Source organism: Dermacentor silvarum, chromosome 1, assembly GCF_013339745.2.
Source record: "Dermacentor silvarum isolate Dsil-2018 chromosome 1, BIME_Dsil_1.4, whole genome shotgun sequence".
NCBI classification, from domain to species: Eukaryota; Metazoa; Arthropoda; class Arachnida; order Ixodida; family Ixodidae; genus Dermacentor; species Dermacentor silvarum.
In genome coordinates, this window is record NC_051154.1 from 294,890,061 (window position 1) to 294,903,327 (window position 13,267).

Sequence of the window (13,267 nt, forward strand, 5' to 3'; positions counted from 1 at the left end):
AAGAAAAACCTGCAGTGTTCAGTGGCCCCTTCAGCAGAGTCTTTTATCAGCGGCGTGTGAAATGCACATGAATGTTGTGTCTCTGAGTATTGCTACTGTTTCCAGTAGGCAATGCTAACGACTCACGAAAAAAAACCCAACCAAAAACTGTTCTAATAATTTACAACATTTATTAGGAATGGAAACATCTCCACATGCCTGCAGCGGTCATAAATAAAAATAATTTACTCAGTAACCGAAGTGAGGCTAAGCCGGATTCACTCGCAATCAGAATCAATAGCCGCCATGCGCAGCAGCGCTTATACTCGCACTAAACGTAAAAAAAAAGAAAGAGGCGCAGTGTCGCCCGAACGGCGAAGCATCGATTGCAATAGAAAATTAGTAGACAGCTATATGAAGTAAGGATAGTAGTTTGATCGGCCGTATAAACTTGCAAACATTTGCTTACTAACTGAATTATCAAGCATGTTGTCAGCGCGCCCAAGCAAACATGAACACAGCACACTCGATGACCTCTGACACTAACCGTCAAAACGCTGGCGTATGAAAGTGCGGCACCAGCAGCAGCAAGCAGTGATCTTCGTACTGTCTATCGCTTCAACGGAAACTGAGCGGCAAAAACACAGCGCGTACAAAGGTATTAGCCGTCTGCGGATCGCTTTCAAGATAGCGCGCGCAGATTACCGCCAAAATAAAGCGCGCGACCCGCGTATGTAGTACTCCCCAGGCGCACGGACAGCCAGCCGCAGTCACTACAAACGTGCAGATACGCGCCGCGCTTGTCCCCCCCCCCCCCCCCCCCTTTTTTTTTTTTCTTTCAAAGCGCACGCTTTATCGATAAAGTGACCGCGCGTTCAAAACTTGTACTCTGCGCATGCGCCGCTGCCTTCTCCTCTGAGCCTTGCAAGAACCCTAAGCTTAGCGCGCTGCCACTGCACCGTCTATAGTGATGTCTTGTGAGCATTAGCAGGAGACACCTTCGCGTTTGAGCAGGTGGAGAATCCGAGATAGGAGAACCAAGCGAAGCGCCATTGTGTACGTTGTGGTTTTCATGCGCACAACTTTGGAAATGTAGAGGACTTTAAAAAGCTCGCTGGTTTTTCAACGAGGTAGTACTATCGTGTCCAGGCCCTTTGGATGCGCCTCACTCGTCTCACTTGTGAAATTAAGCGAGTGCCTGCCCATTCAGACAAGTTGACAACTGACGTCTGCGACCTGATCGGTCCGAACAGGTGAGTGAAGTCTTACATTATTAACGCATACCCCTTCGAATACTCGACGTCTTTAGTAGAGGTTCACTGTCACAGTAAGCGTCGTCAGCACGAAAGCAATGTGAAGTGCATCGTCATGATACTATACGCGCGCGATCGTGCATGGTTCTTTATGGCAGCCTTGCGCATCTGGCGGCGTCAAAGTCGGCTACCACGTGAGCAGGAGCGCAAGTGCCCGCGCTTAAGCCACCCAGAGTGACCAAAAGTGGGCGGCGCTGACTGATTCGGAAAATTGTTCGATCTCGTTCTAATGGAGGGGTGCGTCTTTATGAACATTGCGTGGCGGTAAGTTTTAATAAAAGGAAAAAGTGGGAGCTATCGCATAATTCTGAGCCGTTCTGTACCAGGACGGCAGTCTTACAGAGAGAGTGCTCCTACAATATTTCATGTGCGAGGTATTCAGTTGGCAAAACTTATCAGGCGCTAATACGAGCCGAGGAGGCAGTGAGGGAACCTTCAGGAACAAGTGAAAAGTGAACGTGCGTGGTTTTGATTGTGTAAGGCAATTACTGTGTAAGACAACTACTGTGTTTATGTAAGGATCGTGTTGGCGCGGAATGCTTGATCGCGTAGAGAATCGGACTTTGAGCATTATTCGTTCTCGCAAAATTGGTTCCCAGTGGCAGATCTATTATTCCAGTTTAAGAAATTGAGAGAATAACCTTTAAAAATAGCAACAGTTTGCTCAAGTGGCAATAGATTGACAAAATGGCTTTGTATGTAGTTTCAATAATGTATTCCAAAATGTATGGTCATGCGGCACAACGTATTCACAAACATGCTAACAGCCACACAACTTATTTATATTTTCACAACAGCCGTGATCTGCACCTTTGTGGTAGTTCTTTAACTTGTGACACTTTGTTAAGCGTCCTCATGCCGCTCCCGCGCCCGAGAAGTCATTCCTGTGTCAAATTGTGAGCCCGAGCTCCTTCGCAGTGAAGCCAGCACACATTGCCATGACGAAAGTTAAAACGCGCATGCGAGTGCCAGCAACGAAAGTGGGTAGACATTCAGGCGTAACAAAAAGCAAGCTGCATATTCGCTTGGCGCATCGCTCATCGAAACAATTCGTTTTCGCGGCTCTCGGCAAAAGAAACGCGCCGACTGCGGTTTAATGTACCGCGGTGTCACGGCGCCTGTAAACAAAGTAACCACCGTCTGCACGCCTGTGAGAGCTCTAACGGGGCAATCATGGCCCCTTGGCACTTTGAGGGACTAGGAACAGGAGATAGAGCGTGTTATCTTATGCCACCATCGTGCGGCAGTGCGCTCAAAGAATTAAAATAACATTACGTGTGAATGTAGTTCACAAATGTAGCGCCTGCATCTTCTTTTTACATGAATACCTTTATTGCAGCGCGCACTAAATGATATTATGGGTAGCCGAAAATTTTTACAGCTCATTGCCACAGGCGGCGCCGTCATTCAGACTCGGCAAATCCTATTTTTTGTGTGAAAATTGGGGTTTTTTACCGCGGGATAATTTTTCATGCTTCCAGAAATGGTCAAGATTCTTTTGTCTTTTTAAAAATTGAGCAGGGTTCCTACGCGCTTGACCAACTCTGAATATGATTATACCAAACTTTGTATGTTTATGCAAGCGTCTATTCAGAATGTTATTCATTTCCATTGCAGACTGTTCAAAAGCAATGGAAAAATATCTGATCAGGAAACGGAAAGCTCCCGGTGAAGACTGCGAGAAGAGCCGTCCCTCATCCAGCATTTGCAGTTCAGTCGCTGAAGCTCCACCGCGCGCTGATGACACTAGCACAGCAAGCTCTGTGAGCACTGCAGAAGCCGGTCCTTCCAAAATTCAATCCATCGGCGAGGTTTCTGATGCACCATCTACAGAAAAACAAGGGCGGCACTTCCAGCCTACCTGGAAAAGTATCTACAAGTGGTTATCTTACAATGTCGACAGTGACAAGGCGTTTTGCGAGACCTGGTGCACAGCATCAGAGATGAAACTGCCGCTCCCTAACACTTCCGAAGACAAGGATTCTTACCTGGCATTTGTGAAAAATGGTTTCTCACACTGGAAAAAGGCAATTGACAGATTTAAATCCCATGAGAGGTCTAATTTTCATAAGGAGTCATGTAATGCCGTCGTAGCTGCAAAAGGCAGCGCGAATGTGGCATATGCTTGCGCCAAGGGAAAGGTGAAAGAAATGGACGACGCCCGATAGGCTCTCCTAGCAACATGTCGTCACTACTGTACCTGTCGACTCAAGGCTTAGCAATACTTGGCCACGAAGACACAGAGAGTAATTTGAGGCAACTGCTGGAACTCCGGGCTAATGATATTCCTTCATTGCGATCGTGGCTTTTAAGAACAAAATACAAATGGATTTTTCACCAGATCTTAAACGAGATGGTGGAACTCATGGCACATGACATCCTTCGTTCACTCACAGACGAAGTTCGTGCGGCAGAGCACTACGCTGTCATTATGGACGAGACAGCAGACATTTCTGTCATAGAACAACTTTCAGTTTGTTTTCGGGTGGTCACAGAAAGCCTGGAAGTAGAGGAGCAGTTCTGTGGGTTTTTCAACACGACGGACACCACAGCCACGAGCCTCTTTGCTATATTGAAAGACATTCTTTGTAGATTTAATCTGCCCATTGAAAAGTGCCGCGGGCAGTGCTATGATGGTGCGGCAAACATGAGAGGAAAGCACCGAGGAGTACAAGCTCTCATGCAAGAACAGGAACCTCGCGCGCTATATGTACACTGCCTAGCGCAGATCCTGAATCTAGTTTTGCATGATGTCGGCCAGAAAGTAGACATGTGCCGTGATTTTCTTTACGTCGTCACTGAACTGATAAACTTCGTGACCTGCTCTCCAAAGCGCGTTGCTTCTTTTCAAGTGATTCAGGTAGAAGAGGATGTGAACTTTCGAAAATTCTGCCCGACAAGCTGGACGCTAAAGGTTTCATCACTGCGATCAGTTCTTTCAAATTATAGCAGTCTCATATCGTTTTTCTCTGAAACAGCATCGGAAGAGCGAACTGAGACCGGTGCGAAAGCCAGCGGATTTTTGAGGATGCTGTTCAAGTTTGAATCTGACAAAAGTGTTTTCACGAATGAAAGCACTGAATACCGCCTTACAAAAAAGAACGCTCAGGTTTGACCAAGCGGAGCAAATGGTGAAATCCGTCACTGCAAGCGTCGCTGAACTGAGGCAAAGGTTTCCCTTGGTTTGGGAGGAGGTGTTGGCAGAGGCAGGAAAAGTAGGAGTTGAGGACCCGTGTGTTCCAGCTGCTAGGCGAAAGAAAACTCCACACCGCTATCTAGAAGGTTCCTCAGCTCACGTGTTCACATCAGCGGAGGACATGTACCGCCAGAGGTACTACGAAGTACTTGACACTGTATTGTCCTCGTTAAGCGACAGATATCCACCTGAGATGTGGCAGCATGTCACACATTGAGCAGTTTGCCACAGGAAAGCAAGACGAAGCATACATAACAAAGTTCTACGGTGACGACCTTGAATGAAGACGGCTGATTTTGCACAGAGGCATGCTCATTGACATCGTAAGCCAACAAAAGTCGGCACCATTGCACACATTCGAGGACGTCATGCAGATGTTTTCGGGGAAGAAGGGCGAACACCTGCGAAACGTTTTGCCGGAAATGGCCAAGCTAACAAATAATTGCGTTGACCATACCGGTCTCGTCAAGCACATCCGAGAGGTCCTTTTCTTGTCTTCGGAGACTGAAAACGTACCTGCGGTCGACGACTGGACAAGCCCGTTTGAACCATCTGGCCATTTTGCACACTCACAAAGAACTCTCCCGCAAAATCAATTTAAATAAAATTGCCGACGACTTCATTGCTAGAACAAGTGCCCGAATGAACACATTTTCCCTCAAGGTGAAACCATCCCATCAGACAACGAAATGATGTCTTTTATAGGAAAGAGAAAGTTGCCAACTCACAAGTTAAAGCTAACCATTTGGCTAAGAAAACAAAGCAAAAAGTTATTTCTAGGAACGAAAACGGGGTGCATGACAGGGCAAGTAGGGTGAGGCCTTTTGGGTTCGCAAAGACGCTTCGTTGCGCTATTTCTAAAGCTTCCCAGTCTATGCTGTGCTTTTTCCTTATTAATATTTATTTGTCATATGCTGCATTAGCTGCTCAAGAACGCAATCCACGCTATTACTACTTCCCCTCGTGCCCTTTCCCACTGTTGAGATATCGTTGTGTCTTATTTATTTATTTGTTAATATGACTGTGTATTTCTGCGCCTGATAATTTATTACCCTATAATCATTTATTCCGCCGCCGGGAAATAAATGAAACCAGTGGCATAAGGCATGCTTTGACAAGTAAATAAAGTATTGCGTCATGGAGTCACGTTGTTTTATGCTAATAATTGTAGTAATAAGTTGTGTACAGAAATTGTTATATATTGTGTATGTTTTATATATGGTATGTCTTATCTTTTCAACTGACCTTTAGTCAGGAAAATATTTCTTGACTTTGTCTTTGTATATTAAATCTTTCACAAATCGTTACATGGCTGTTTTCATTTATGTGTAGTTGTGCGACTTACAGGCACAAAACACACATATCTCCCTAACGTGAATACCTTAATCGGCTTTTCACGCGAGTCTCTTTGTGGTACGAGGGGACTTAGGTTATGAAATTGAACTACTTAATATATATATATATATATATATATATATATATATATATATATATGACCATATGACCATATGACCGCTTAGGCAAGCTGGTCGGGCCCCAGCCCCCCCCCCCCCCCGGGAGGAGGGGGAATAATCATTTAGTTCGGAACCAGCACTTTAAGTTGGCCGGGCCTAAGCCTCCCATGAGGGGACGTCGAGGGCTTGCATCGCCGCCCTCTCACGGGCGTGCTGGGTCGCCCAGGTGTGGTCGTCGAGGGCGGAGCTCCGCAGAGCCTCACGCAACCTCGACGAGAGGGTCGTGGTCGTGGTTTTCATTCCCCCCCCCCCCCCCCCCCCCACCGGGAAAATGAAAACTTGCCTATGATCACCAGTCTTGGCGACAAGGCGCGAGCGGCCGCTGCTGCGTCTTCCTGCTTGCATGGGCACCGGCCGCGCTGTTTTGACGGCACGCTTTTTGTTCCCGTGCGTTTCATAAACTTGTCCTTTGGTATTGTCGCCACGGGCCCTCGACAAAGATGGCAGCGGCCTTCTGAGGGGTGTTTGAAATGGGTAGAAAGTGCTTCGTTCCGAACTGCAATTCTGGATACCAGACTTGTGCCTCTATTCAAAGCGCCCTTCGACAGTGGTCTTCTAGAGCAGTGGGGCGCCGGGCAATTCCGAGGGCAGACGGAACCGTAGTGCCTAGCGACCATTTCTGCGCCAAGCTTTTTTCATAGGATATGATATCGATGGCATATTACGAGAGCTCGATGAAAAGGTGCTGCTTGACGCGCAAGAGCCCTGTTGGGTCTGCAAAGGCAGTTCCCACCTTAATTGCGAACTGTCCAAAGAACCTCACACGGTCAAATAAACCTCGAAAGCCGCTCGGAAGACTTCCTGTGTGCCACAAAAACGGCGGTGTGAGAAACTGCTGTGTGCCACAACAGTTTGTGGAAATTTTGCTGCATGTATAAGATATACAGGGTGTCCCAGCTATAACGCAGCACGATTTTAAAAAAGAGGAACGGCGTTACGAGAAGCAAACCTAGTGCGTATTGTTTCCAGTGCAGTGGAGTAGGCGCCAGTAATTTTTTCGTTACTGAGATTTAATTATTTAATTGTAAAGAATCATCTAACTAGAGGAGTAATCTCCTAATTATCAAAGTGTCAATGAGAAAATTGTAGAGCAACATGAAAAACTCCCGATACAGCTTTCTGTTGCTCAATACGTGCTACATAAATGTGCTTTTCCGAGCGTCAAAGATGACCGTGAATACACGCGAAGTGCTTCGAGTGGCCAGTCGCGCGGCAATTCTGCGTGTATTCGCGGGCTCCTTTCACACTCGGAAAAACACATTTATGTAGCACGTATTCAGCAACAGAAAGCTGTATCGGGAGTTTTTCATGTTGCTCTACAATTTTCTCATTGACACTTTGATAATTATAGGACATTACTTCTCGAGTTAGATGATTAATTACAATTAACTAATTAAATCTCAGTAACGAAAAAATTACTGGCGGCTACTCCACTGCACTGGAAACAATACGCACTAGGTTTACTTCTCGTAACGCCGTTCCTCTTTTTTTTAAATCATGCTGCGTGATAGCTGGGACACCCTGTGTACAGGGTGTCCCAACTATCATGCACCAAGATTTAAAAATATGCAAATGTCACATAGCTGGACAGAATCAAGGTAATGTTGTTTGACGTCGCTTGGAGATACTCAGATTATTTTTTGTATTCCGTTTAATTACATAATTATTTTCATAATTGATAAATCAACTTTTCAAATACTATAATCAGATAAAAAGTGTGAGCGAGAAAATTGCAGAGCAACATGGCAAATTCCCGATACAGCCTTCTGTTGCTCCATACGTGATACATAAAAGTATTTTCCGAGCGTAAATGAAACCCGCGAATACACGCAAAATTGCCGCGCGACTGGCCGCTCGAGGCACTTAGCGTGTATTCGTGGGCTTCTTTCACGCTCGGAAAAGCACTTCTATGTAGCACATATTGAGCAATAGGAAGCTGTATCGGCCGTTTTTCATGTTGCTCTACAATTTTCTCATTGACACTTTTTATCTAATTGTAATATTTGAGACGATGATTAATTAGTTAAGACTAATTATGTAACTAGGCGGAATGTAAAAAAATAATCTGAGTATCTCCCAGGGACGGCAAACAACATTATCTTGCTTCTGTCCAGCCACGTGCCATTTGCATAATTTTAAATCTTGGTGCACCCTGTTTAATACTGCTGTTTTCTGTGTAGATGTGTGCCTGATTTTCAAATTTGTTCCATCCTGGCTACTGACTGTTTTTTTTTGCAATGCGCGTGTGGTGTATATTACACGCTTGCATGTTTTTATTCAACATCTTTGCATCAAGGGAGTGTATGAGAGCATAAGCTTCTGGGATGGTTATCTCCTATTAAAATTATGGAGCTGCTTTATGCACATTTTTTTCTTATTGTGTCTGCAAAAAAAGTATGAAATTAATGTGTGGTGGGTGCAAGTGTATTTGCGGACAGGCTGTAGCATGCATTGTCAAATACGCTCACATTGGCACATTCTCATATGCAATTTAGGAAAAAATAAAGTCACCTCTTCTTTCAGATCCTGCAATCACTCAGTCTTGCATGGACGAAAGCCAAATGAATGATATGCACGGTCTATGTTAAGCGGAATTAGAATAAAAAAAGATATTTGCTCAGAAGGGGGGGGGGGGGTTCACCACAAAAATGTATCAGTGATGCTATAATCCAAGATAAGACACCTGCCTTCGTCCACTTCATAAATTTGCTATTTGAAAGTGTTTTTGCATAGCTATGCGCATTCTCATCATAAGTTCTAGCCATATGAACAGCCACTTTGCTCTAGTGCGTTGCATATCCCGAGCTTGTGCCTTTTCATTTCTTAATTTGTATCGCGGCCACACTGAATTCGCGCAACGATGCTTGAACGGTTTTCTGAGTATGAATGGAAGCAGCAATTTTCTGGTGCAGTCACCATTTTCTTCTGATCGACGGGTAGCACGCGGGCTAACACTTTTATTTCTTTGTGGTTGGGTAAACGGCTAGACCGCACGAAACGAATTGTGTGCGCGAGCGGAACTTGAGTGGGCCTCCAGTGCCGCTCGATCAATCCGTGTTCACTTCTTTCATGCCTTGCAGAAGATACTTCCATGTTAGCGAAGCATTTAGTCTGGTACACTTATCACTTTAATCTGAAATAACGAATTTGCTTCGTACGAACAGTCTTGCGGTAAGCCTTTGACGGTCGCATTGTGCTGTATGTTGGGTGAATAAACCCGTCTCTGCTGGCGAACGGACTCCGGAGCCTTCTCTGCGCCGTTTCGGAGAGGAAATTTTATTTCACGGTGTTGCGCGCAGATAGAGTATAGCTTTTTGTTTACTGGCTTGAAATGCCACTTTATGAATCAGTTTAATTTGGAGTGAAGCGGTCATCAGAGCCCAGTACGTTTTGCTTTAGAAGCACTGGTACTGGCAGGTAGCATTGACCAAACGAGTAACTCACAGGGCAGCATTTTTCACTTTGATCATTTTCAGTATACGCTCTCAGTCTCCCAATAAACGTGGCTTTCTCGGGCAAGAGAAACAAAAACGTTAGGCATTAGGTTGGTCAAAATACGCACTGAAGTATAGTTTCCTCCTTTTGTTAATTCTCGGGAATACCGAACGAGGGTTGCATTTGCGATTCTGATAAGGTTTTATGTGAAGAATGTGTGGACCTGGGCAGTTCTCATGGTTAGTTGGGTGCTCTCTGTTTGTTGTGCCTTGGGCTTTGCGTGGCCTATTTCCAGAAGCTGTCACCTGTCATCCCTTAGAACAACCTGCGAAACGAAGTAGCGGCACGGGGTCTACCCGTCTATTTGAGGTTCTTGTATGCTGCAACCCCTTCGAGACCTCCAGTGGCGGCGGACGGGTTGCTATGATTGGCTTAGAATTCAACCGCTCAACTGTGGGAAACCTGCCCGTGCGCTTTCCCGAGGCTATCATCATCTTCCCGGAAACCCTGATCCCGCAAGTGTGGGAAACTTGCCCGCGCGCTGTGCCGTGTCGAGATAATCGCCTTCATCCCTGCGAAAGCGTCACCCCTCTACGCTCTGGGCAGACGCAAAGGCGAGCACCCAAAGGAGAAGGCACGAAGGGGAAGAGGTCGTCGACTTGACAACCTGACAAAGGCACTGACACCTCCACAAGCTTCATCATCGCATTCATCATCCCGATGCCCACCTTCGTCACCGTCTTCTGATTCTTGTGGTGACGACCCACCTCACCCGGTCGAGATCGTATCAGTGCCCTTTAACGACCGTCGCTCGTAGGGTGAGCCTTGTGTAAACCCATCTCCACGTAACTGGCGCCTAGAGTGTACTAGAATACGACCATTGTCTAATACACTCTGCTGGCGCCCAACATGGCGCCAGTAGAGCGTCATGCATGGCATCACGGCCCTCGTTCCTGCGGGACCTCCCGGCTACGGACTTAATGCCCTTCGACGCGTTCGACACCGACAGCATGAGGTACGTTCGCCTCGGCGACTCTCTGCTTTCAGCCACCGGGAGCGATCCCTTCTTTGGAAAGCCCTTCGGTGATGTCGAACGCTTGGATGTGTACCCTAGTCCTAACCGTGCCAGTTTTGGGTTTCCTCAGATGTTTGAGACGCGCGCGGAGCAGGTTCCTACTAGCTCTTCCGACGTGCTGTACCCGCTCGCTGGCCCCTTTTTGGGCCGAGCTCATCTGAGTACCCCGTGTGCCGCATCGGAGCCACCCTGCTTAGATGCTGGCACGCATACGATCGCTGGCCTAGCTTTGGCCCGAACGCCTTTCTTGGACGAATGCGCCGCGGTGCAGCCTTTCCGCTCTGCTGTAGCGCGAGCTCGCTTGCTGGCCTCTTTTTGTCCCGAGCGCAGTTCTATGTCCGGTGCGCCGCAGCTGATCCTCCCTGCCTCGCTGTTGGTGCAATACCGCTCGCTGGCCTCTCCATGTCCTGAGAACAGCTGGTAGGCAACGTCGCTGCACTTTCCGACTACACCGCTCGTTTCATGCACAGCTGAGAGACATTTCCGACGCGCGTGAGCCATCCCGCTCGGCTGCCGATTCGTTCGCCGGTCGCGTCAGGCCTCGTGCACCTGTCGGAGCGTCAACCCAGCTCTCCTCATGCCGTGTACTGGCCCCTTAGGATCGGGCGTGCATTTTGGAGAACAGGCGCAACTTGGCCCTTCTCAGACCGCCGTACCTGGCACGGAGAAAACGCCGCGCTGCACACCGCAGTAACTCAGCTTCTCCAAGTCCTAATGGAAGCGGCGCGCTCGCAGCCTAGTGCTGTAAAGGGAGACCTCCACTTCCCTCAGCCAGGTGCGCCGAGCAGCCTACGGGTACCTCTCCCGGAGTACGGCGGTTATTCGGACCGCATGAGCGCTACTGAGTACCTCGAGGCATTGCACCGCTATCAACATGCAATGGGGCTGGACGACAGCGCGATGCTAGACACTGTATTGCCCGTCTCGCTAAGAGCCCACGCGGCACGGTGATACCGACTTGTCGGCCACCAAGCTCGTTCAATGGAGGAATTTAGAACGCTTTTCCGTAACGAATTCCTCCCTTCTGACTATGAACGCCGCATGCGTTGCGAGCTAGAGCTTCGAACACAACACCCCGGCCAATCTCTGCTCGAGTATGTCAGGGCTATGCAGGAGTTCTTTCTTCTTGCTGACCCTGTGGCATCTGACGCCGAAAAGGTGGAGCGGGCCATCCGTCAAGCCCACCCTGCTTTCGGCGCTTACCCTCGGAGCCCCCTTTATCGTGACCTAAACGAGTTGACCTCCGATGCGAAGCGGATTCAGAGCGACGTACTGGTAGCTAGGGTGCCTCGATGCCAGCGCCGCCGTTCAGGGTGGAGACAACCCCACTGGCGCCGCCATATTGAATCACACGAGCTCAGACTCAGCTACCCTTGCGTTCATAAATATGTTACTCGCGGCGCACTTCCAAGTGCTTTGCCTTGATGATGATTTTTTATCGGTATCGCATCTGCACATCTTTATAACCAATAGCCGTTAACTCGTCGAAGGTCGAAGACGTAAATGTATGGCGCCGGGAACAACATTTAATATGCCGTGTGTATGTTTGAAATACGCACTATTTTTTTTTGCGCTTCGATGCTTGGTATACAAGGTTCGCGACCCCCTGTGTGTGGAAGTTTTTCTTTTTCGCTGTTGTATTTTGGTTTACACGTCACGCCTCCTTTACCGTAGCCAGCCACTCGCGCACGGCGGTTAGTTTCCCTTGCGTTGCGCGTGCTCTTCTGACAGGATTAAGCTGGTGTAAAAATAACTGCGATGTGAAAATAAGGTTTAGTTAGTGCTGTAGAGAAAAATGTAACGTAACTTGACCGTGTCAATCTTGCGTAGTACACACAAGAAACCAAACGATGCACAAAATACATTTACTTAGTAATGTCTAGTACAGTCAATCATGAAAGAGTTAATCATGAAACATGAAAAATTATATGTACTGTGTGGCGCCTGAAGATTATGTTGAAAGACGAGATAAAAAAAAATTCGCAAGGTAGGCTCGACACACACAATTCGGGATAGGGAGAGTTCTTTTTTATTTATTCATTACAAAAGGGGAGGGGCGGGTTCAAGTGAATACATCAACCTTATTACACATAATATAAATCGAAAACAAGAATACAAACAAGAAAACGCAACCGCGGGTAATATTAATCAAGATATCCAGCCAGAATACATCAGCTACCATCGAATACGTCGCATCAGCCAAACACATCGATGGCGAGTACAGAACATTTTATAAATAACCATTAGAACACTGATAACTACATTTAAAAAATAAACAACACTGCATACATATCGCGTACAAAAACCTTAAATGAAACTAACATGGTCAAATACAGATTAGCAATGTTTTACACTTCGAAAATATAGTCCATGATGATGTAGGGCGGTTGACTTTAACAGACGGCGCCCATCCTGTCGATTTCCCTCGTACTGGTCCTCTTCAAAGTGTTTCTAAGTACAATTAAAACAACAAAAGTGATTATTGATATGAAAATTTGCCTTGTAAATACAGAGAACCCATTACAGTGCTTAAAACAAATTTTCGCAGAAGTAGTGCTGTATTACCTGGCTTCACACGTTTCGGAGAAATGCAGAGGCTACAACAGACACCATGCCAGAAAGCGCCGAAACATTTTGGTCCCATGATGCCCCTTAACTCTACTACACCTGGGCATACCGTGCACAGGCATTTAAAGACCGTCACAGTACCCACTACGATCGCGAATGAGCACGAATGACCATCGGCTTACGAGCC

The 13,267-nt window shown here is 47.0% G+C and overlaps 2 protein-coding genes across 3 annotated transcripts in view; both read left to right on the forward strand.

Moving 5' to 3' along the window:
- Nucleotides 1-13,267, forward strand: part of LOC119437231 (adenosine deaminase) — a 476,423-nt gene that overhangs the window by 429,383 nt on the left and 33,773 nt on the right. The window lies entirely within an intron of this gene.
- Nucleotides 1-13,267, forward strand: part of LOC119437235 (adenosine deaminase-like) — a 228,090-nt gene that overhangs the window by 4,804 nt on the left and 210,019 nt on the right. The window lies entirely within an intron of this gene.